Source organism: Pezoporus occidentalis, unplaced genomic scaffold, assembly GCF_034315485.1.
Source record: "Pezoporus occidentalis ecotype Australia unplaced genomic scaffold, CSIRO_AGI_Poc_V1 ctg30, whole genome shotgun sequence".
NCBI lineage: Eukaryota > Metazoa > Chordata > Aves > Psittaciformes > Psittacidae > Pezoporus > Pezoporus occidentalis.
In genome coordinates this window covers 3360212-3384340 of record NW_026914941.1, presented here as the reverse complement: position 1 = coordinate 3384340, position 24129 = coordinate 3360212, and the positions used below count along the sequence as shown (strand labels likewise).

Sequence of the window (24129 nt, the reverse complement as noted above, 5' to 3'; positions counted from 1 at the left end):
TACTTTTGAGGCCCCTTTTAAGCGACTGTTTCAGAAATAGAAACCACATGTGGGCCATACATGATTCTTTGCACCTACTTAAAATTGAAGAATAAAAACTCCTCATAAGTCATGTGAAATAGTTTGAGTGTTGACTTTCTGCAAGTGTAAAAAGTTTTCAAATTGAACAAAATGCCTGGCAATGAGCACCATCTCCTTTTGAACACGTATCCTCCAAAGAAAAATCATCCTTACAAGACAACTAATAGTGAACTTTAGAGATGGAGAACTGTGATCCCTTATAGAGATGATGGAAGAAACTTAAAGACAGTTTCAGTCTTGTCATATTCCTTACACCTCAAATTATGCTTATTTGGAAAACTGTCAAGAAAGTCACCCACAGAAAAGAGCTCCTGCTGGAAAAGTTTCACCAGGGAATACAATTAGAAGCACTCCATGATCTCCATTTTCATATAGATTTGGATATTCACTTACCCCTTTTCCCTTGCCAGCTTGGACAGTATTGACTTTTACAATTAGTCTTCTCTTTGAAGTCTCTACAGATATCCAGACAGCTTTAACATCCCCCGTTCCTCCAAGAAGCATTCCATTCTCTCCCTCAGCAGATTACCAGGCGCTCTCCTGGTGAAAAGGAAAAAAAAAAGGTAGTTTCACTGACTTAATTATGTAGGTATGTCCTCATTAGACTAAGACTCATCTACAACAATTAACCCCTTATCTCAATAATTTCATGATGTTGCTCCTCTCTCCCTCCCCCTAACCCATTTGCTACTGTTTGGCATGTTCCACTGGACCTTAGCGTTCTCTTATCTATTTGAGCATTAAAGGCACACATGACATATGTGCTTAATTATATATACACACACAACATTACTGGCTCTCAACTGAGGGAAGACATGATGCAGTAAACTGCTTTAGGCTGTCTGACTGTATAGCTCCCATAGCATTAAGGGATATTTAAAGAAACCAACTCCCATTTACTTCTGCCAAAGCATAAGCCCGCAAGTCCACAAATCCCACAACATAAATTACCACATCCATGGCATACGGTTACTTTTTTTTGACAGTATGTGTCCACATCTACGCAGTCACTCAACCAACTCTACCTTCATGGTGTACAGATTGTGATCATCCAATAGTCTCATATTCTACATCTAATATTCCATAACTGCTTATTAAAGCAACCAATTCTGAAAGATTCTGATCTTATTTTAAGAATACACACGCATGCTACATATACAGTGTAAACAGACCATTGGCAATATGCTTGAAGAGCTTTCAATCACATTAATTAATAATAAACACTAAAGTGATATGCTCACGGAAGTCATAACATCCCTGCATACAGACAGGCCAAGCATTGCATTGAAGTCCTTTCAGCAGGCACAGGAAGTTTCCAAAGTAATTGCCCTTTAGTCATTACAAGATTACTTTAATATATGCTGGTGTGTGAAGGAGCATATAGAAGCAAATTTTATTTCTGAAATGTCTACATCAATATGGATGCCTAATTAAGGTATTCATTAAAGTATACAAAGTTAACAGGAAAAAATCTACAGACTACTATTACGCTTCCCCATTAAGCTAATTTAATTTGGTTATAACACAAATTCTAATAAGATGATATTATTAACTAGTTCAATTTCAAAATGTCTTACCATGTTTATTTTTATTATGTTACTAAGCAGAGTAGCAATTGACCTAATTTATTTTATTTAATAACATTTCTCAATCCTTTTGAAAAGGGACAATGGCCTATTTCTTTCCTTAAGCTGTCAGTTTGCTGCCATTTTAAACTTTACATATAGTTAAGGTCTTCACCAATTTCACAGACTAGAATTCAAAACTATGCATTCTTCTTTTACTCAGATCAGTCATTTGGTCTGCAGTTATAACATTTGTGAGTGCTAATAGCTGTTGCCCTGAACAGGAGAAAGATCTGCATTTCAGTTGGTCACCTGTTCAGTCGGATACTTAGTTTCTTTAGCTTTTACAAACAGACGATATTTCCATTATGATTTAAAGTCATAACTGATGTAAAACTATACAGCTGGTTTTGATACTGTTCCAAAATTGAAAGAGAAGAAATTTTCTTCATAAACAAACAGGATACTTCAAATTCCTTCCACGACATTATATATTAGATTTTCCATGTTCTGAGAATAACATTTCAGTGACAAATTCACAACATCCTTGTCTAAAATCTGGACACAGCTGTCTAGCATAAAACCATTACGTAAGGTTCTGCACAGTTTGCTAATTCTGCAGCTTCAGGGCTGCTGCATTTAACCCCAGGGATCCTCAACATGTCCTGTCTACCACCAACAACGTACAGAGCAGCATTCTAAAGTAACCCATGTAGACACCCCATTTTCAGGAGTTAGGCATCACCACAACCAACCGCATTACCTAGTAACGGGGCTTTCAGCCTCTTCTGAACACTCTTGGGCAGGAGCCTAATACTGAGATCACAAGAAAGAACATGTAGAGAGCTGTATTCACTGCAAGCTATACAAAATGAGTCCCGAACAGGCCTCTGTACCTTGGCAGTGTTAATTATCACCGTTGATTCCTCACATTTCCCCCCCTGTTGGTATTAGCATGTTCTATCACTACTTCATCAGCACTTTTTTCCTGGCTATCTCTCAGCCAGCCAGCTCTGCATGGAGAAGTTTCATCATGCTCTCTCCACTTGACCTCATCTGACCTGCTAAAGAGTGATTTAACATACTGTATGTATTAGAAAAATCAATATTGACAAAATTTTGAAGTCAAGCCTATTGGTATGATTTAAAACCCAGACGGTTAGCAATAAGGTTATTCAGAGTGGAATTAGGATGTAACAAGCTACTTCTGTCAGCAATGGACACGTCATTTCTCTCCCAAAACCTGAATCAAACAAAACACTTTTCCAGTAGCTAATACAACGTAGAGGTATATTTCTTGTTGAAAACTAAATATTAAATTGTATAAATAAATACATAAAAATAAGTATTTGCATAAAGCCAGCTTGTCCACTATTCCTACATTGCTTTTTACTGCAGTACAGATCTCAAAACTAAACATTTTGGTCACAGAGGTCATATCAGTTTAAAAGCTTCCACCTACTCTGCCACATTGATTTTCTAATGCACATAACATGTTAAAACGAATACAGTCAATAGTTCAGCAGACCAGACAAATCAGGGACCAGAAATGCTGCAAAGATTATCTTGATGCTCCACCTATCAGAAGTATGGCCTAATGTCAGGAGATTAAAGGGATTTAATTTCATGTCAAGGGATTAAGTTTTATACCTTATTACAAGCAGTTAAACACCTCATAAGCAATTATAAGCAGTGCAATATGCCAGGAAATGCATAAAGCTAGAATAACAATTTTGAGTAAAACGGCATTTTAAGTTGGAAAATGTGAAACAACAACTAAAATCTTGTGCAATCTCCCCCAGCGCTTGACAGGCAAATGGGGAAAGAGCTGACAATGTGAATAGTGAAGAGTGCAAGGCCTCACCAGACCCGAAACAAAACTCCTCAATACAATACACCTATTATTTTTGTCACAGTATAATTTCAAAAATTAAATTTGAAACTAAACGACAATGTTATTCAGAACTGGCGTTACTTTGCTTGTTCATTTTAAGGAAAAAGGCTGCCAAGGTCAGCATTCATGACAACTAACCCAGTGTTTGCCTGGCATTCAGACAGGAAGCCCCAGCACACCCTCCTCTGAGGGGGAACTTTGACTTTAACAGGCTTTATCAGCCCAACTGCGTAAAGAATTGTCACAGCTGATTTGCACATTAAAGCCAGAATAGTTTAGTTTTGCAGCCATGGGGAACAATTGATATTTTCCCCCCAAATGGAAGTTCTCACTTACATGTCTTTCCCCTACCCAGCTTAGAAAAATACTGTAACAGAAACCACTCTTCTCTGAAATAGTGGTCATCTGCTGACACAAGCTTCTCACACTCCTCTTTAAGCAAAGACTCCAAAACAGCAATATAAAACCTGTAAAAAATACACTGAATTAAAGTACTGGGCAATTATGAAGTTTTGCAGTTTTGGCAACTGTCTCCACTCAAAAATGCAATTCTTTGAGCATATGGTCCACTGTCCTAATTTCAGAAGGAGAAATCTGGGTTTCTTTCAGCTGAAAGATGCTTTAAACTGTAGAAAATCTGAATCTGGTTTTGCTATTAAGCCTCACAGTATATGATGACTCTTACAGTACCCTCCTGTGTTGCTTCTCATGCATCAATGTATGCAAGAGTAATGAGAGAAATTTGCTTGTTGATGCATTCATCTGATAGTTCATTATCATCATCAGGGGTCAAAATACTAATCACCAGAATGTATTAGGAAAAGAAAAAACACTAGTAACACAAAGTAAATGCTAGCAATTAGTGGCACAAAGACAAAGCATATGGATATACAGTGGACAATCTCTTGTTCCACTGAGACACATGTAAGTATCCAGAAAGCAGTGCCTAGTTACTGAATTTAAAATAAAGAGCATCAATGATAGCAAGTTTAAAATTAGAAGTGTAATCAACTGAGAGTGGCTTATGTTATGCATTGGATGGCTGCACATAGCTCTATGTTTGTCTTACTACTTCAAGGCAGTATTTCAAAACTCGCTCCTGCTGCTCTGGCTTGTCACACATACTGATGCTGTGGTCACTGCAGTTCTGACTCATCTGTTTCAGCTTTTTTTTCTCCAGTAGAGAAGAGGATCCAGAATCTGAATTTATTTCAGAACTTGGCATTATATATCTGAATATACAAGGTGAATAAGTTCCTATTTTTACTCTGTCACTGTTGAACAAATATAGGAACAACTGTTCACCTCTGTGTACTGCATGAAGAGGACTTCTTTTTTAACGATCTCTGGTAAGAAAATTAAGACCGATTTTGATACGACGCAGGATCAAGACTTCAATTAGTTTCACTGATGTAATCTACATGCTCATTTCCAGGGGTGGTGGAGCGAAAAAAATTGCTCACAGAAATTCACTTCTGTGAGCCAGTCATGGACAACATCCATCCATCACAATACAAGGTATTTAACGCCTTAGAAACGAATGGCAGAATCTATAGAATACTACAAAAATGTACTGGTAAACCTTAATGCTGCAATGCTGTAATGCTGTAAATGCTGATTTATTTCCACAGAGAGCAAATTCAATATAGACTGTAATTCATTAAGTAAATGCAAGGCTATATGAATGCCAACTTTGAAAAATACACAAGATACAGCCAATAAAAAAAGAAAACAAAAGAAAAACACTACTAAATCAGAAGGTTACAGACATATCAGTTCCAGCTTGATCTCTACTCCCAACTCCCAGTCACATCAGCAGGACTGGCAGAATTGCCCATTTACATCCCACAGACTCAATCCCACAGAAGCAATCTATGTGATTTCACAAAGAGGAGGGACAGCTGATTGTCTGGAGGATAGGTAGGAAGAGACCAGCTATTACATAATGAAATAGGAGTATAATAATAGCACTCCTCTAAGCTTCCTTAGAGATTTTGCTTAATTGGATGGTGTAGATCCAATTCTGATTCTGGAGATACTGCTGTAACTCCAAAATTTTTATTTGGCATAATACAAAAGCAGTTTACCAAAAACCAGACTTGGTGTGTTTGCAAAGGTTGTTTAATGAATATAACCAAGAACAGTGAAGATGGGTGCTTCATTCTGTAAGGCCACCAAATGCCTTGGTAGGTCACGCTAGTGTAAGTTGCTTGTCAATTCCAGTTTCTTCCTGAAACACTTAAACCAGTTGGATAAAATAATTTATAACATTCAGTTCTTCTTTTTGCCTACAAAGTAACTACCATCTATAGAATTGTGGTATTTTTTCCTCAGTATTTAATTTTAAAGTTAAAAGAAGCCCAAAAAGAAATGTCTCTGCTTGCAACTGAAGAGGAATAACAAAACATCTAATCTTTCCCTCACAATTTGCCCCAGAATTCTGCCCTGCCTTTGTACGTATTGAGAAAAACAACTTGAAACTACTAACAGCACAGGAAAGAATTTTTTGGTATGGACTTAACTGTCAAGATTTCTTAATTAAAAATATGAAAGGAATTAATTTTGCCAAAACAAAAAGTAACTTTAATGAAGCTATCTACGCTGGAAATTCACTTCTTACCCTTTAGCAAACAATTTGTTATGGAGACTTCATGCTCCTGTCTTCTGACACATTTTTTTCATATCCAGAATGTTTTTCCCTTTCTTTGAATATATCCTGTCAGGCAGGACTTACATACAAAACAAAATTAATTTGGTTGAATCTCTAATTTGATTCTGCTGATAAAAAACAAGTTCTGTCAAATGATTCAAACCATTCTGTCAACAAAACATCCCTGGCTTCTTCCAGATCTTTACTGCAGATGCAATTTGCAAAAGAATATCTTCTCTTGAAAACTAATTCCTAAGTTTAAGGTGTATATAGTTCAAGAGCCTTATCCCCTGAAGTGCTGAATGTCTTTGTAAACACCTTCAACTCCCTCTGAAGGCACAAATGTGAGGGGAGTTGTGTGGTTTGCAGATTTATAATCCAAGCCATCAGTTGCATTAACAATTTGTTCTATCATGCACTGTCTCTTAGTTTGTCTCCAGCATTTCTAACTTTTATTACTATAGATCTTAGAAAAGGGTTTATCAGACAAAACAGACACTGGTTATTTATCCGTGGCTTTAAAACATAAAGCCAGATTTAAAAATGAGATAATTTTATCTGTCCCAAATTTTGTAAGAACTCAGCATTCTTGTAATATTTCATAGGCACCCTTTAACTTCCCTACCAAAATTGCTGTTCAAGAGAATTAGCTCTGGGCAAAGCAGAGATTCTTTGGCAGTTTACTATGATAAAATAATTTCACAGAAATGCACTTGCAATATATTTGGTGGAAGCATTTTTTTTTTCAATTTGGCTTTCATTTCTGAATCAGGAATTCATATTTAAGATGATAGCCAAGATCAATGTTACAGTCATTTCACAAAGCCTGATTGTATTATTGGAACTGGTAAATTCCCTACAGAGTCTGAAAAACGAAATAAATTCACACCTGCCTCTGCACAGCTATGGTGCTTGTTCAAGACACTCACATTCAGCATTTCTTCTCCTTTTTTTTTAAATGGTAAATGTGGTAAGTTTGAAGGAAATATAAATATGAATATTGATTACACTGTGCATTGAAAACCTTTAAAATTGCAAGGGCTCCAAGGTTCTTTTTTAACTTTATTTATGCCTACAGCACTTTTTTTTTTTTGGCGCAAATATAAATATAGGATATGCATGCACCTTACATAGTTCCCAAAATTATTGTTTAGTGAGTTACAGCTGAATGCTGTGCTGGTTTTTCTAGTGTTCCTTCTTTAGCTTCAAGTATAGCAGATATAGCTTAATGCCAGCCCTGAAAGGACAATATATTACCCTCCAACAGCAATTAAACTGTTGAATTAAAGGTAAATGGTCAATTCTCATTGTCAGGTATTATTTTTCTTGTTTAAGAACAAAAGGCCCTTCTACACTGTATGATAATGTCACATACAGCTGTGTGCATATACACAATAGCAGAGTACCGTGTGCTTACCACCACAGAGCCTAGATTATCAAGTAATTCTCAAATTCCAAAGCCATGTACAAGGAATGAAAAATTAATATCAAAGGCATCTTTTCTCTGTACCTGTGTGTAATATGAACTCTATACATCCTGTTAACAACCAAAAAACCTAGTGGTGTTTTGTTTCATTTTTTTTTTCTAAATGATTGGGTTTTGTTTTAAAAGTATTTTTTGTTGTTTCTTACACATCATAATAATATAATTTTAAGATCAGCTGATCTGTGCACTTTATTTAGCTATATCTCAGCAGAGCACAGAACACATTTTCACCAGGGAAAAAAGGACAACTCTATTGATCATGAGACACTGCTAGCTTGACACTTCAGGCAGAATTCAGAAGGACAATCTATATTCTCCTAGTTTCACAAAATAAAGATATCTCATACAATTCAGAAGTTTTCTTCAGGGCTTTATGAAATCCCTCCATCCCCAATATGGCTCTACACACCTATCGTCAGCAGATGATGTTAAGGCTTAGAAGAGAAACACACACTTCCCTTCACAAAATACCCACTCACTTTTATGTTCTGCCTGCGAGGCAAAATAGGGGAAAGTAAATGCTCCACAGAAGACAGTTGTGCTGTTCTCTTTATCCTCATCAAGCCTCAGAAAGAGAAGAAAGTCATACATAGGAAATCTGTCAGGAATTCTCTAAGGTGGGATTGTGGCCAAAGATAAAAGTCTTATACCACTTAAACCATCCTCTGCTTCCGGCGTACTTCTGAGAAGCTCAATGACTGTTGCAGTAATGTCAGGTATATTACAGGTTCAAGGTAACAAAACAAGAAACAGTGAAATTTTTTCCACCTTTATCTTTTTATTTCAAGGTTCCTTAGGAAATTGTTTCACCTCTTTAAATGTACCAAATATTGAATTCCTTGGTGAGCAGTAACTTACAGTTTTCACCTCTTCGGCCAATTCATTAAAATGTTCTCCAAGAAGATATTAAAACTAATTTTTATTTTATTCAGGCTTAGAATTCTTTGCTCTGTCCCTTCTCCCCCTATTTCAGCTGTTAACTATGTTAATAATGTATTGTCAGACATAACATAATTTGCAATATTCAGTAAATTTAGCGCCACGGCTGTGCCACAAGTCCCTTCTTGCACAGCCACATTTATAACTGTGACACCTCCTTCACAGACGAAGGACTATGCTCATGAGAATTTACACTCACACCTACAAATGCCTTCAGTTTAAAGATAAGGGATCAAAAATCACAAGCATTTCAGTAACAGGTTCACAAAATACCAGTCAAGATTTCGTTTGTTTTTTTAATTGCTTGAAGCTTATTTTCCCCTCATTCTGGGATGCAGGGAAGAGCAAGCACAAGTAACCTCTCTATTCCTGTGGAGAACCCACACTAACTTAAACAGCTTCAAGGGTTCTGCCAGACTTCAAAAAGCCCTAGGCGTATCTCAAAGAAATATCACTGGGTTTACAATTTCAGACCTCAAGACCAGAACATGTTAACCCAGCATACAGGAGGTGATCTCACTGGTCAGAGACTGACACCATTTATAAGCCAAAAAGCACTGTCAGGAGGTTAAGAGTCTTATTCACCACACAACCAAATTGATTTCTATTCAACCGAGTTGTGGGAATAGAAGTATTTAATTAAAGTGATGGAAAAAATTGGCACAAGAGTTTTGATTCTCCAAGATAATGAAACTTTGGCCATCACTTATTTTTCTTCAAGTTGGGTTTGAAGCATGCACTATTGTCATCACTGGATCACAGGAGTAACTAGGGTTTTCCACATATTTACAGTAGCTTACATACTGAGGTATTAAAAAAAAAAACACCTATCAATGTAAAGCAATAAAGGGAAAGCAGTGAAGTAGAATAGAAACTCAAAAGAAACATTAAGTTCATTTTACAACATTTCAAATCTTTACTTACTATAACGATTAGCTGTATCTGACTTTGTCACTTTTTAATCCAGAATACCAGAATGATAACATTTAATATAATTTCTAATCATAGAGTGACTTCACATCATATATAGCAACATATTTCATGCTCTGTAGAGTAAAAAATGTAGGTCAGGGCCCACAGGCTATAGTCTAGCTATGCTGCTGTGAGTTTAATATATTATTCTTTGGGGAAAATAATAAAACAATTTAATTTCACACACAAGCCAATGATCTTCAAACATTCTGATTTCTTAAGACTAAAAGGAGACAGATACCTAACACCTCACTGGTGTGAAAGTCACCCTACTAGATGCAAAAATTTCTCAGTAAAAAAGCAAGTTAAAAGTTTTGCCTTGCTTGTAAGTGAAAGGCGTGAGAATGGATCAGGAGAACCATAATTACTGTTAAAAACTGTCAGTCAGTTCATCCACCTGTACATTTTACATATACACACCTCCTTTCTGTTCTAACAGGTCTGCACTCAACTGGTTTAACTGAATGTCTCTTGAAGAATAACAAGGCTTATCATTATCTTTCTATCTAAATCATCTTTTCTTCTTTAAGGGATCTTTGACTCCAGCACTCATGTTCTGTATTCATTTACCAAGTCAAATAATTAAAGTTAAGAGAGTGACTTAAATAAAGGGTGAAGCAGCAAAATTACAAAGTCCAGATTCCATCCAGTTTACTGGTTTAGTGTATGCATGATTGTTCCACTGTCCGTGTGTATGCTGGACAAATGGCATTTTAAAAGTGTTGGAAATGTTATGAATACTCGGAACAAGCTCTGCCTACCTGTTTATGGTCTCACCTCTCTGACAAAGCTCTTGATACGCACAGCAGCATTTGAGCATGGGTCAGTCTGTACAACCCTGCCCTTTCAGGAAAATACTCATTTCTTCAAACAACTTTCTCCCAGAAAACTGGTGATGTGGTAGGCAAATCAGCAAGCCCTGTACTATGTAACCAGCTCTGACAGGAAGGATGATGTTCTATCTTGCAGCACACAGTTTTAGCATGAATTCTCCAGGGATGAAAGGTCAAGGGAGAAAACATGAAAAGGAGGAAGGTTTTCATAAGAATTAACATTGGGACCTGCCTCTCAAGTTCTATGTTCTTCTCTCTCTACGCTTTGTATACACATACACAGAATATGTCTTGCAGCTGTGCAGATCTCAGCAAGTAAAGGCGTAGTACATATCACAGAGTTGCAGGACAAATCATGCTATGCTAGGAAAAATTATTTTAAAGGTTTATTTTACATTGTTTTCATGCAGCATGTTTACATGTGATACCTAATAATAAGCAATGTATCCTTATTTAATCAGCATTAGCCCTCCGCACAGCAAGAACAGTATATATAGTATCTAAGGCCCAGTTAGAATTAAACTTAGCTAGAGGTATTAAAGATAACAGCAAGGGATTCTACAAGTACATAGCAAATAAAAAAAGGACTAGGGAGAATGTAGGCCCCCTCAGGAAGCTCTCAGGAGAACTGGCTACACAGGATTTGGAGAAGGCTGAGGTTCTGAAGGACTTCCTTGCCTCGGTCTTCACTGGCAAAGGCTCTGACCAAACCACCCAAGTCTTGGAAGGCAGATGCAGGGACTGAGAGAATGAAGACCTTGGGCCCACTGTAGGAGAGGAACTGGTTCGAGACCATCTTAAAAATCTGAACGTGCACAAGTCCATGGGTCCTGATGAGATCCAGACACGGGTCCTGAAGGAGATGCCAAATGAAGTTGCCAAGCCTCTGGCCACCATATTTGAGAAATCATGGCAGTCAGGTGAAGTTCCCAATGACTGGAAAAAGGGAAATATAACCCCCATTTTCAAGAAGGGGAAAATGGATGACCCAGGGAATTACAGAGCAGTCAGTCTCACCTCTGTGCCTGGCAAAATCCTGGAACAGATTCTCCTGGAAGTCATGCTAAGGCACATAAAAATCAACAAGGTGCTTGGTGACAGCCAGCATGGCTTCACTAAGGGGAAATCCTGCCTGACCAATTTGTTGGCCTTCTGTGATGGGGCTACAGAACTCATGGACAGGGGTAGAGCAGTTGATGGCATCTACCTCGACTTGTGCAAAGTGTTCGACACTGTCCCACACAACATCCTTGTCTGTAAATTGGAGAGACATCAATTTGATGGATGGACCACTCGGTGGATAAAGAACTGGCTGGATGCCCGCACACAAAGAGTTGTGGTCAATGGCTCAATGTCTGGCTGGAGACCAGTAACGAGTGGTGTCCCTCAGGGATCGGTGTTGGGACCGGTCTTGTTTAACATCTCTGTTGGTGACATGGACAGTGGGATTGAGTGCGCCCTCAGCAAGTTTGCCGATGACACCAAGCTGTGTGGTTCGGTTGATACCCTGGAGGGAAGGAATGCCATCCAGAAGGACCTCGACACGCTTGTGAGGTGGGCTGATGCCAACCTCATGAAGTTTAACCATGCCAAGGGCAAGGTCCTACACCTGGGTCGGACCAATCCCAGGCACAGCTACAGGTTGGGCAGAGAAGAGATTCAGAGCAGCCCTGCAGAGAAGGACTTAGGGGTGTTGGTTGATGAGAAAATGAACATGGGCAATGCTGATAACACCGATGTCTTTAATTGTTGCTCAGTAATGTTTACTCTGACCAAGGACTTTGTGAGCTTCATGCTCTACCAGGGAGGAGGGGAAGCTGGGAGGAAGCAGAGACAGGACACCTGACCCAAACTAGCCAAAGGGGTATTCCATACCGCAGCACATCATGCCCACTATATAAACTGAGGGCAGTTACCTGGAAGGGTGAGATCACTGCTTGGGTAAAGCTGGGTATTGGTGAGTAGTTGTATTCTCTTCCCTTGTTATTTCCCTTATCATTATTACTGTTGACGGTAGCAGTAGTGATTTGTGTTATACCTTAGTTACTGGACTGTTCTTACCTCAACCCATGGGAGTTACATTCTTTCAATTCTCCCTCCCATCCCTCCAGCAGCAGGGGAAGAAGAAGTGAGGGAGTGAGTGAGCGGCTGCATGGTTAAACTCAGGAATAAGGTTCATTCATTGCAAAGCTGAAACATGCCCTTTGAGAAGATAACCTGCTTTGCCTCAACAGAGCCATTTGAGACTTGCTAAGAAGTTGTGGACACATGAGCTGCAGACTATTTTAGGCTACCTAAATCAGTAAAACCAACAAAAAATACATCACACGAACTTGCAGCTACATCATTTACTAGGTAAGTTTCTTTCTGGCCTTGAAAAGTCTGTTTGTAAATCTTTCCTTCTTCCTAACAACCAAAGATGCTTAGAAACTAGTGACGGATTATGGCAGCACTATGCCTGTCTTCACATGGGTCATACAAGCTAAGCTGCACAATAGCAGTCGGCTCAGAAAGATGGGTTTTTAAGAAAATTTTTATTATTAAAGATGTATTCAGACCCTGATTCATATTCCTCACCTGAATCAAGCAGCAGACACTGCAATCTAGCTAACCCATCTCTTGCTGAATGTTCAATTTAATCATCAGGCTACATACTACTGGTGAGAAAACCCTCTTCAAAGGCCTTACACTACCTTTAATTTCTAATGGCAAAATTAGCAAAGAAATTTGAGAAATACATACTGAGTATAATTAAAAAGGTCAAATTGACTATAGAGATTAAAAATTAGGTAGTTGCTCTGTAATGGTAACATTTGAGGTCAATGTTCTCCCAACAATAATGAGAAATTATCTATTAGATTTTCTCACTAGAGATGTGTATATAAACATCTGGCTACCAATGAGCAACTCTCAATTTGATAAATCATGATTTTATATATAGAATAGGAGGTTGGTTAATTTATGATTTTGTATACGCTTCCTCCATTTGTAACTCCATATGTAACTTTCATTTAAACCTCAAAAGGTTAGGACTGATTTTGATCTTAAACTAACAGCAATGCAGATCACAACTGAAAAACACAAGCAAGAGTATGGTAAGTGCAAGTAGTAAATGCACTGAACACATCCACAGGAGTGAAAATGCCCCCTTTACTTGACTTCACATTAGGGCTCATGAGCCAACTAAATTCCCATGTTTCTATGAGATCCCCAAGGAAGGGGAGAGAAAGAGAAAGGAACATGGTCAAAAAAAAAAAAAAAAAACACCAAACAAAAAAACACCCCAAAACCAGATAGTCACAATTCTTCTTTTTCTTCAGTTAAATTCAGATATCTTGCCTGTGATTCAAAACTTAGCGTTGCAAGTACCAGGCAGTATGGGCTGGCTACTTATGGGACCGTGTAACTTGAAATATGCAAGGTTTCCCTTTGCACTGTTCAGTAAAAGACTGCAGTACATTCTGGAAAGCTGAAGAAATAGCATACTGCTATTTGGCCATTAAAACAAACAAGCTTCCCAATCTATCCAACTCAGTAATTTAAAGCTACTTCATTACAGAAGTGCCTTTTAAAAAGTAATAATTTTATGAGTGCTTCTAGTTAAACTATTAGGATTGTCTTTTCTTCCAATTAAATTTACTCACTTATAAGGAAGAGATGAGCCTATGTGAGACTGAAATTGTCCTCATCCTAAGAACATTATTGCAGTTCTTTACAGAGAGTGCATTTTAACACTTTAACAAGAAAAATCTGCTCATGTGAAGATAAAATGCAACACCAGAGCGGCATGAACATGTGCAAGGTCACCGTTTGTGTAGGATTCAGTCAGAGCACTGCAAATTATTTGTTTAATGTGCAAACCACTGAGTTGCTAATGGTGAGATTCTTAACACTTTTAAGCACTGCAGAAGTAGATGTCCAGCTTTCTGTGTCCACAAGCTGCAGCCAGATCCTCATACCCTTAAAAATTTTAGTTGCATACACTTCAGTACTCAAAACACACCAATACCAACTCAGCTATTGCTGAACCTAGGACATTCGGCCATTTTGACAAAGAAAAACTTTTAAGAAAGGTTAAAGCCTCAATTCATAAAATAATGAATGCCTGAGGTGCTGCTTTCATTTGGAAAGCCTAAAGAATGAGACCCTTACAATTACAGGCTGGGTGACCATGCTTTTACAAATAACAGGTTGTACAGATACCAAGGCCATTTTAAACCTCCAAGACTTTCCCTGTTGTTTGTAGTAACAGAAGCACCTTAAAAATATGTTAAATTTATCTGAGAAAAAAACCCTGTACTTCCCCTACTTCTATTAATCTTGCTTTCCGTCTTATTAAATTACACCAACCCCAATTTAAATGCTTTTTTTACATTTAAAAATGATACTTAATCATATTTGTTTCCTAATACAGGCGCACTTTTCACGATCTATATTGCACTCAGTACTTGGACAAAAACACGTTTGCTCAAAATAGCATCAATTATGTATATGTATTTATTTAATATGCTGAACAGTTACATTCATAGAATAATTTGCTAAAAGGATAATCACACCAGAGCTCAAAAAAATTAATGGTTACTATCGTAAGATCTGACAGCATAAATAGCAAGTACTGCTTTTAGGAGCGTAAGTATTTTTTTAATGACTACTTCCAATGTTAGTAGAGCTCCATATATATTCTGTAAAGGACACAACTATTTTACCAGTATTTTTCAAAGCTAGATTAGGTTCATTTTACAACAAAGGATGCTGATATGAAGGACGTTACCTGACCCAGAAAATTTCACATCACTAGTCAGTAACAAAGAGAGTAACATAATCCAGTTCTTCTGAACTTTAAGCTCCAATTCAAAATAGCTGTTCACCCCTCATGAACATTGGGGGGGGGGGGGGGAACACAACAAAAAAAAGAAGACCAAAATCAAGCATTAAGAATGTAGGCAATAGCAAATAGGAGAATTCAACTTCTCTAAGAGGCAACAAAAAAAAAAAAAAATCTTCTTTCTTGACTGAAGATAGAAATAAAATACAGTGAATGAAATGCTAACACACAGAAGTTTGCCTGCATCTGTCAAATAAATACTATCTATAACTGTAGGAAAGGTTCAAGATTTGGATTTTTATCAGGGTATGGAATTGCAAACAGCCAAATGGACAAATCAAGTGGCCCTTAGCCTTGTAAAAGAAGAATATAGGGTAGACGACCCTATATTTTAGGTAGTCTACATAATGACAATTAGATAGATGTCAGTAATTCAAGTCTTAAGGCAGTACTAGCATGAATTGATAAGTTGATATATATCAAATTTGTTCTTTCTGAACACGTTAGAATTAAAATACCGGGAAGGTGGTGATGAGTTATAGACAGAAAACTTTTTTTGGTGTTGCCAGAAAGCTAACAGCAGATTTAGCTGTTGATATAAACAGGAAAGATCTGCTGACTGTAGCAGTTTCGTCTGTATTCTTTGTATGATATGTCTATGTAATTACTGTCTAATATTATCCAAATACCTTTTTTTATAAGCAGACACTGTGATTCATAGTCTCAACTTCTTTCCTCTCTTATTTATAGGATCTAGTTATTCTAGCTAGCAAAGAAAAAGCAGACTGACAATCAGTTTATTCCAAGCTGTTCCAATTATGTAGTTGCTTGATTTCAAGCATGAATAGTTTGAATATGATATAAGAAAAGCGCTGGAATGGAAATAGCTGTTGACAGGCTCCCACCTATGTGAAATGGGAAACATATCTAACTGGTTTAGGATATTGTTATGAAACAGCCACTCAGGTCTCCAGGCTCTCTTTCAGGATTCCAGGGAAATACTAGAAGGCTCAAACTTTCTCTAGGGTTTTTAATAGAAGAAATTAATTCAAATTCAAACACTCCAATAAACAAGCAGACAAACATTGTTAGTTACAAGTCCTCAAGGTACTACAAACCAGGCAAATGTTTAGTATATCTCAAAACTATTAGATTAAGCTCAGCATAGATGCATTCTTCATTGTAATGTCAGGCTTAATTTTTTCTTGCAGTACTATTAATACCTTTAAAGAATACATGCCCTAGAAAATGGTTATACAGTAATCCATTATCAAATATTTGTCATTAAAACCTGGTGTGGCTCTCAAATAATAGCTGAACTTTAGCTGTATTACTTTACACCATTACTCCATATGCTTTCAACCAATATTCATTTAAGCAGCTGTGTACTGAGCAAGTACATGGAAACATATTTCCTTTAACAGAAACTGGGTAACTGTTAAGTATGTTTGGAGACAAAGGCATCCCTTTAGTCACAAGACACACATACTAAAAGTTGTCAGCCAAATAAGTACCTACTTGTCAGTGGGTGTTTGGTTGTACTGAAATATGTCAAAACCTCTAATACACTTACTTCTAAGTCAAATTTTACTAAGTAGAAATTTTAATTAATTCATTCATTGGCTGGAACTTTTAATTTTTGCTTACACATTTGAAGCGCACAACATTAACTTTAATATTTATTCTTCATCTCCATATTAGAAATGAAGAGCAAGATTATGTTTCAGTTTCCTTAAAACTGAGACATCTGAAACAGCTAAAAGCACTCAAAGCAGCAGTCAAAGAAACCATCCTGTAGAAATGCCTTTGAAGTACCTTCAGTGTTTTTTTCATAATAGACTCCAGCTGTGGGCTGCTTGAGAACTATACACAACACTTTTTAACCTTGCAATAGAAACATTTAAGGGTAATGATACTTTCTGCCCATCAGATCACTGTACTTGTGAAGGAAATAGACTGAGAAGCGTTTACTGCTGCCACCACCTTTTTTACTTCTTTAATCACAACAACGCCAGCAACAAAATAGAGGAAATCCTTGAAAGGAGCTGCGATTACAAGTCCCCCCTCCAGGATGCGTGAGGCAGACACAGCAAGCGCAAAGCCAGCTGGGCAAAGACAGATCTGCAACACAGTAGAGACACTACGGAGACACTGTGGAAAGGAACTTGGAGCAGATGCACAGGCAGACCTCAAAAGTGATGGAAAGAAATTCTCTTTAGGCCTAAAAGCATAAGCAATTCATATGGGCACTGAACATTGTAAGCCTGGAAAACAGGCAAGTAGGGAAATACTTCAAAAAATTATTTTTTCTTTTCCCCTCAGCCTTTTACATTTGACATTATAAAACTTATGGTTCAAGTTTGTATCTTCATGAACCTCAGGCCTTGAAAGCAAAAATCTTTTGGCACCTTTAGGGAGCTGGAAACAAGTGAACTCTTCATTTCAACACACTCTAATTTCTAACTTCCCCACTCATAACAGCTATGACACTGGATAATCAGCTAATAGGTTTTGAGTGCAAATATACCTTTACCTTCCCATTTAAACTTGCTCACTCTGAGTGACAGAAGTTTACCTACAGCCATCACTTCTGTACTACCCAGAGAGAAACAAAATAAAATCAAAACAAAAAAAAAAAGGGGGGGGAAACCACCCCAAAACACAGCAACAGATCTCAAAAAAGCATTCACAGGTACTAAAAAGAGGCACTCTAAACCTTATGACAAAAGCGGACCATCACCACTGCAGTTCATTCTTTGTACAATGTTGTTGCAGCCACTGACACATCCGAAACATCTGAACTCCAGTTTTGTTCCATGTCCTCTCAAGCAAACAGTGCAACAGAGCCACTGCTCCCAATGTCAGTGTTCCCACACTGCCAGGTAAGCTGAAATGATGAGGAAAGCTGTTATCTGAAAATCGCCAGCCCCTCTCAGTTTCACAGCACGCCCTGAAAATGAGCACACTAGCCTTAACTGTGGCCATTCTCTATATCCAGATCTCCAGAGCCTGTGGAGTAGCAACTCTTGCTTTCCTAAACCAGGTGTGAAACACAAAAATACAGCAAAATGCAGAAGTCTGGAAACACACAGCTGGTTGCTTACTCATGCATAAGTGGCCTAACTGGAAGCTGGTACATAACAGGCTAAATGAGCAACTAAATCTCTCCTGAGAATACAAAACGATGGGGGTGGGGAGACAGACAGGAATTGAGAATTTGTCCACACGTAAGTACCATTTAAGATACATATTTTTGATTTCTTTTGACAGTTGTTCAAAGGGTCTTGCTACTCTGAAGGGGAAAAAATTTAAAGTAGTATTATCCTGCTTTTTCCACACCAGAGGCACAGACCACTGCTTGCATGACCTTAGAATCATAGACTCAATTAGGTTGGAAATGACCTTTAGGATCAAGTCCAACCATCACCCCAGCACTGCCAAGACCACCACTAAACCATATCACTAAGGGCCTCATCTATACATCTTTTGAACACTTCCAGACAGAGTGACTCCACCACCTCCCTGGGCAGCCTGTTCCAATGCCTGATCACACTCTTGTGTTAAGAAATTGTTCCTAATATCCAATCTAAATGTCCCCAGTGTAGCTTGAGGCTGTTTCCTCTTGTCCTACCGCTTGTTACATGGAAGAGACCCACCCTCGCCTCGCTACAACGTCCTTTCAGGTAGCTGTAGAGAGCCATAAGGTTCCACCTGAGCCTTCTCTTCTCCAGGCTAAACACCCCTCAGCCACTCCTCATCACACTTGTGCTCCAGACCCTTCACCAGGTCCACTGCCCTTCTCTAGCCCTGCTCCAGCACCTCAATGTCTCTCTTGTAGTGAGGGGCCCAGAAGTGAACACAGAATTCCATGTGCGGCCTCACCAGTGCTCACTACAGGGGGACTATCACTGCCCTGGCCCTGCTGTCACACTATTTCTGATACAGACCAGGATGTAGGAGCAGGAGTTCCCCACTCCATATCCAGGGAAGGCCATCACAGCACTGTCACACCAACTGTCGGGGCTGGCAGGTTGACTCTATCACACTCCTTTTGTTTCTTTCGCAGGGACTTTGAAAGGAGCTTTCCATCTTCCCTGCAGTGAGAGGAATAGGAGCTAAAACCTCACCCAACTGCAGTAAGAACAAAATGAATTAAAAGGAATTAAGATACAAATTAATGTGCACAGAAATAAACTGCTGAAACAGGCATTAAGAAAATGACTTCATAATCAGTAGGATATTTGGCTAATAATAAATATTTTTACTGTGCTACCAATTAGAGAGCACCTCTGCTGATGTTTCTTCTCAGTTGCTCATTTTTCACTCTCCAGCTGTACAATATCTGGCACAATGGGGCTCTGATCTCAGCTGGAGCCTCTCTGCACTCTCATCACAGTAATCTAAAAAATGGTGACAGAAACCCTCTCAGTATCAGTAAAGAGTATTGTGTGTGTGTATATATATATATTTATGTTCCATTTCCCTGAATCTTGATGACCTCCTCACCTTGATTTCTTGAAAAAAAGAGTGTTTTAAATGTGGTCCTTTATGAACAAACCCCAATTGTTATTTACACTGAAAAAGCTAAATCCAAAGCTCTCAAAGTAGCAGTGAAAATGACTGGTACAATACATCAATGAAGTGCACCAAGAACGAAGCATTTTTGGCAGATGAATGAACTTAAACAGAACGCTTTTCCAAATATTATCAGTAGGACAGACAGAGTCATGAAGCTGTTTCTATTTTCAAGGAGAAAAAACACACACATGGAAGTTTTGCTTTTAACTCTCTCTCATCCTCTGCCTCATTAATATATATATATATATATATATATATTCGATAAATGAAAAAACCTTTCCACATATAAAATCAAGTGATTAAAGGAGCAATAAATATTATACTGATTAATATTTCTGATGCAGTGGTTTTGATTTACAGGTTTCATACAAGATGGTTTTAAAAATTTCAGCTGATACACATTGTTACATCGCATCAGTGAGCTTTTTGACTAAAGGTTGCACTGACATAATGAATTCATACGTGCAAAGGTGAGTTAAGCTTCTTTGGGTTTTGCCCTTAAGTCATAAAGCCAAGCACCCATTTACAGCCAGAGAAAGTGTTTGTAAACAATATAAAAAGGCAAAAAGTTCTTTACATCAACCCTCTATTTTTATGAGGTGAATGTTTATGCATTTGCATGAGGAGGAAAATCTATACCTAAATAATTTCTTTTTTTTGCAAAGTATAGTGTGGTATCATGTTCTGGGATGTGCTGCCCATTGCCTGCATCTTATGTATTAAGCAAGAATTGGAGCTAATTCAGTGTAACTCTGAGCTGTGGTGTTCTGTGTCCATGTCATTCATGGATCTCAACAGTCTATCTGTTTAGATGACAAATACTCAGAATACAAAAGCATTGTGCAATAATTTGCTCACTGACACCAGCTGGGAACCAGATCTCTGCTCAGAAGAGAAAACTAGAAATTAAAGAGGTAAACCCTGATCAAATATATTCAACATTCCAACAGTGGGGGCTTGCCACCATTGAGCCTAATGAAGCACCAACAAACAAAACTTCCTAGCAGCAGTGCTCTGACACTGAAGATCAGCTGATGGTACTGGCTTTTCGACTACCTCACAGCTAAAACTAGAAGTAGATTAGAGAAAGGAAGAATGACAGAGCCTCATACGCATAAATACTGCCATAACAAAGTAGTAACATGCATTGACTCGTTGGTCACAGCTGAACCAAACACACAGCACCCCATTTCTCCTTCCTCAAATGATGCTTTCACTTGTTGCTTTCCAAAACCCTAATTCTATGATTTTGCTGGTCAAAGTTTTTATCTTTTTAAAATTTCAGGCAGAGTCCAGATACAACTGAAGTCATTTGTTCTCCACAAAGACTTTCTCATGTCTTGAATAACCCCCTTTGTGGACAGTTAATTCTGTTAATTTACATGACACTGTTCCGAAGCAACACCAAGTGAATGATATTGCATCCTAATATATTCTGAAGAAAACTGGCTGCTTGAGTCAAAGAGGAGATAATGACATAGAAGAGAAACCTATGCTTCAGGGATAAAAATCAAAAACTCACAATCTAACACAGTCTGAATTCCAACATTGGAGTTAAGAAGCTGAACTACAAAATACCCTACATGAGGTTTTCTCCTGCCATTCCATAGAAGTGTTTCTTATTTTGCAGAGTTTCATATTTCTCTTGTTCCATCTAAAGCAAACAATGAACAGTTTAGCATGTCTCTTCATAGATTTAGGTGTCATACAGCCCTGGAATGAACAGACTCTAAAGAAAAGCATCTTTTTTTCAGTGTGGAAACATTGAGAGAATCGTAATTCTGTGCTTTGAACCAAACTTCTTCGTCAATACTCAGGAATTGAGCTGAGATGGGCAAAATGTAGCACCTGCAATCTGGCCACAACTAGGGGCCCAAAGCAGATCTGATTTTTGGATTATGGTAGAGTAACCTGATAATAAAATCCGGAAGAGGAATCTTTAATATGGTAACTGAAATCTCTGTATTTAATATATTAAGACAATAGCCACACATACATCACTGCTTCTTCATGCAATAAAAGGCATGTTAGTTGATCACTTTTGCAAAGATATGACCAATGTAACTCTGAAAAGATAAATATATTCCAAATACAAATATTCAGACACTGATCTCCTGTTGCAAAGGTATAGATACAAATTCAATAGTCCAAAATAACATACTCCAAAATATTTGTCAAGCCCTTTTCTAATAAGTGGATGCTGGATCAGAAAAACTAGAAGCCCCACTTCCTGCTTTTCTATTGGTAAGGTCTGAAGGTTAATTCCACAGGACACGCAAACCTTACTATGGAGTGTGCTGGTGTGTACTCTCTGAGAGCCTGTCCATTTTGCACAACCAAGTACGTAAAATATTGCCTCTTATAAAAAACCCAAAAAACCCTCCAACAAAACCCACAGTTTCATAACATCCTCTAAATGCAAAGCCTGCAAATTCAAATTGCTGCATAGATGCAGAGTAAATACACATGTAAAAAAAGTATTTGTTAACAACAGATTGATACAAATAATTCTAGACTTACTCAGTTTAGTGACCATTTACTGTACTAGAAATCAGAACTCAAAACTCCTAAGTTTTGAATATGAGGATCCTAATTAGGCTTTAAATTGCTCAAAGCCCTTATAGAAACATAGAATGGTTAGAGTCAGAAGGGACCTTAAGATCATCTAGTTCCAACCCCTCTACCATGGGCAGGGACACTTTCCACTAGACCAGGTTGGTTCCAGTCCCATCCAAACTAGCCTTGAATACTTCCAGGGTTGGGGCAGCCACAGCTTCTATGGTCAACCTGTGCCAGTGCCTCACCACCCTCACAGCAAAGAACTTCATTATATCTAACCTGAATCTCACCTGCTTAGGTTTAAACTCATTACCCCTTGCCCTATCACTACAGCCCCGGATGAAAAGTCCCTCCCCAGCATCTTGTAGGCCCCCTTCAGATACTGGAAGGCTGCTATGAGGTCTCCATGCAGCCTTCTCTTCTCCAGGCTGAACAGCCCCAACTTTCTTAGCCTGTCTTCATACGGGAGGTGCTCCAGTCCCCTGATCATCCTCATGGCCCTTCTCTGGACTTGTTCCAACAGTTCCATGTCCTTTTTATGTTGAGGACACCAGAACTGCACACAATACTCCACGTGGGTGTCACGAGGGAAAAGCAGAAGGGCAGGATCATCTCCTTTGACCTGCTGGTCACATTCTTTTTGATACAGCCCAGGATATAGTTGGTTACTGGGCTACAAATTCACACTGCCAACTCACATTGTGCCAAACGTTAATATCACTGTTTACGTTAAAAGATACTTGTTAACAATTCAGATAAGCCTTTTAATTTTGGGGATGGTAGCTTTAACATCTGCATTCTAAGTATCTCACAATAGTACAAGCCGTAACATTACCACCAGTGGAAATTCTTATATGAATTTGTTTTCTATTGGAAGAGAAAATGCTTTCCATCTTCCACAAATGTCCTTTAACTAATAATTTTAAGCATATATTAAAATATGTTTTCCTCTAATGTTTGAAGCTTCTGTGTTGATCATGTTAATCACACCTTCACCACTTCTTTCACACTATTTAAATTTTGGTTCCATTTTCCAATAGCAAATATTTTCTTTGATATGTTATTGAAGTGTAGCAAAGAAAAAAAAACCATGTATCAATATGTGGAACATTTTGTAATATTTCCTTCCTTTCTATTTTCCTTATTGATTTATGTATTTAGTGATTTATTATTTCAACAAATTGCTTACTGATAAATTGTCTGTGTATATGTGAGGATCAAGTCAAGAAATTAACTTTATGTTATTAGCACTGAGTTTAAGATCTTTTTTTTTCTTTATATAAATACCTAAAAATCCTTGTTTGATAAACAGTAAGATAAAGTCTATATAAATGCTATATAAATTAGGAACACACAAATCTAATAAGCATGTAGATCTTATCTGTGATAATCTTCAGAATTTATTCCAACTTGCTGGTGCTCCAACATCTTGATTTCTTTCACAAAGGAAAGCAAATTTGTTTTATACTTCTGTCTAGATACACTGCTCAGCCTTGACAGCCATGTGCTTTCCTATGCAGTGCATTAGCACCATATTTCCTGCCAAGAGAATTGCTAAAATCTTACTGAAAGACTAATATGCATCTAAGTTAATAGACAATACAGGCATATGGTAGTAACAGCTAATAGCAGAAGAGTGAGGAAAACATGTAAATAAGAAATATAAAATATAGTAAGAATATAAAAAGATTGGAAAAGAATAGTTTGAGAATGAATCTTAAGTAACTTTAACTTAACTGGAAACACG

The 24129-nt window shown here is 37.9% G+C and overlaps 1 long non-coding RNA gene across 1 annotated transcript in view; it reads right to left on the bottom strand.

The window, feature by feature from the left end:
- The window catches only part of LOC134168125 (uncharacterized), a 143926-nt gene extending 142771 nt beyond the window's left edge, over nt 1-1155 (bottom strand). The window contains exon 1 of the long non-coding RNA XR_009966439.1: nt 475-1155. This is a non-coding gene — a long non-coding RNA (uncharacterized LOC134168125). The remainder of the gene's footprint in view (nt 1-474) is intronic.
- Nucleotides 1156-24129: the final 22974 nt, after the last annotated feature.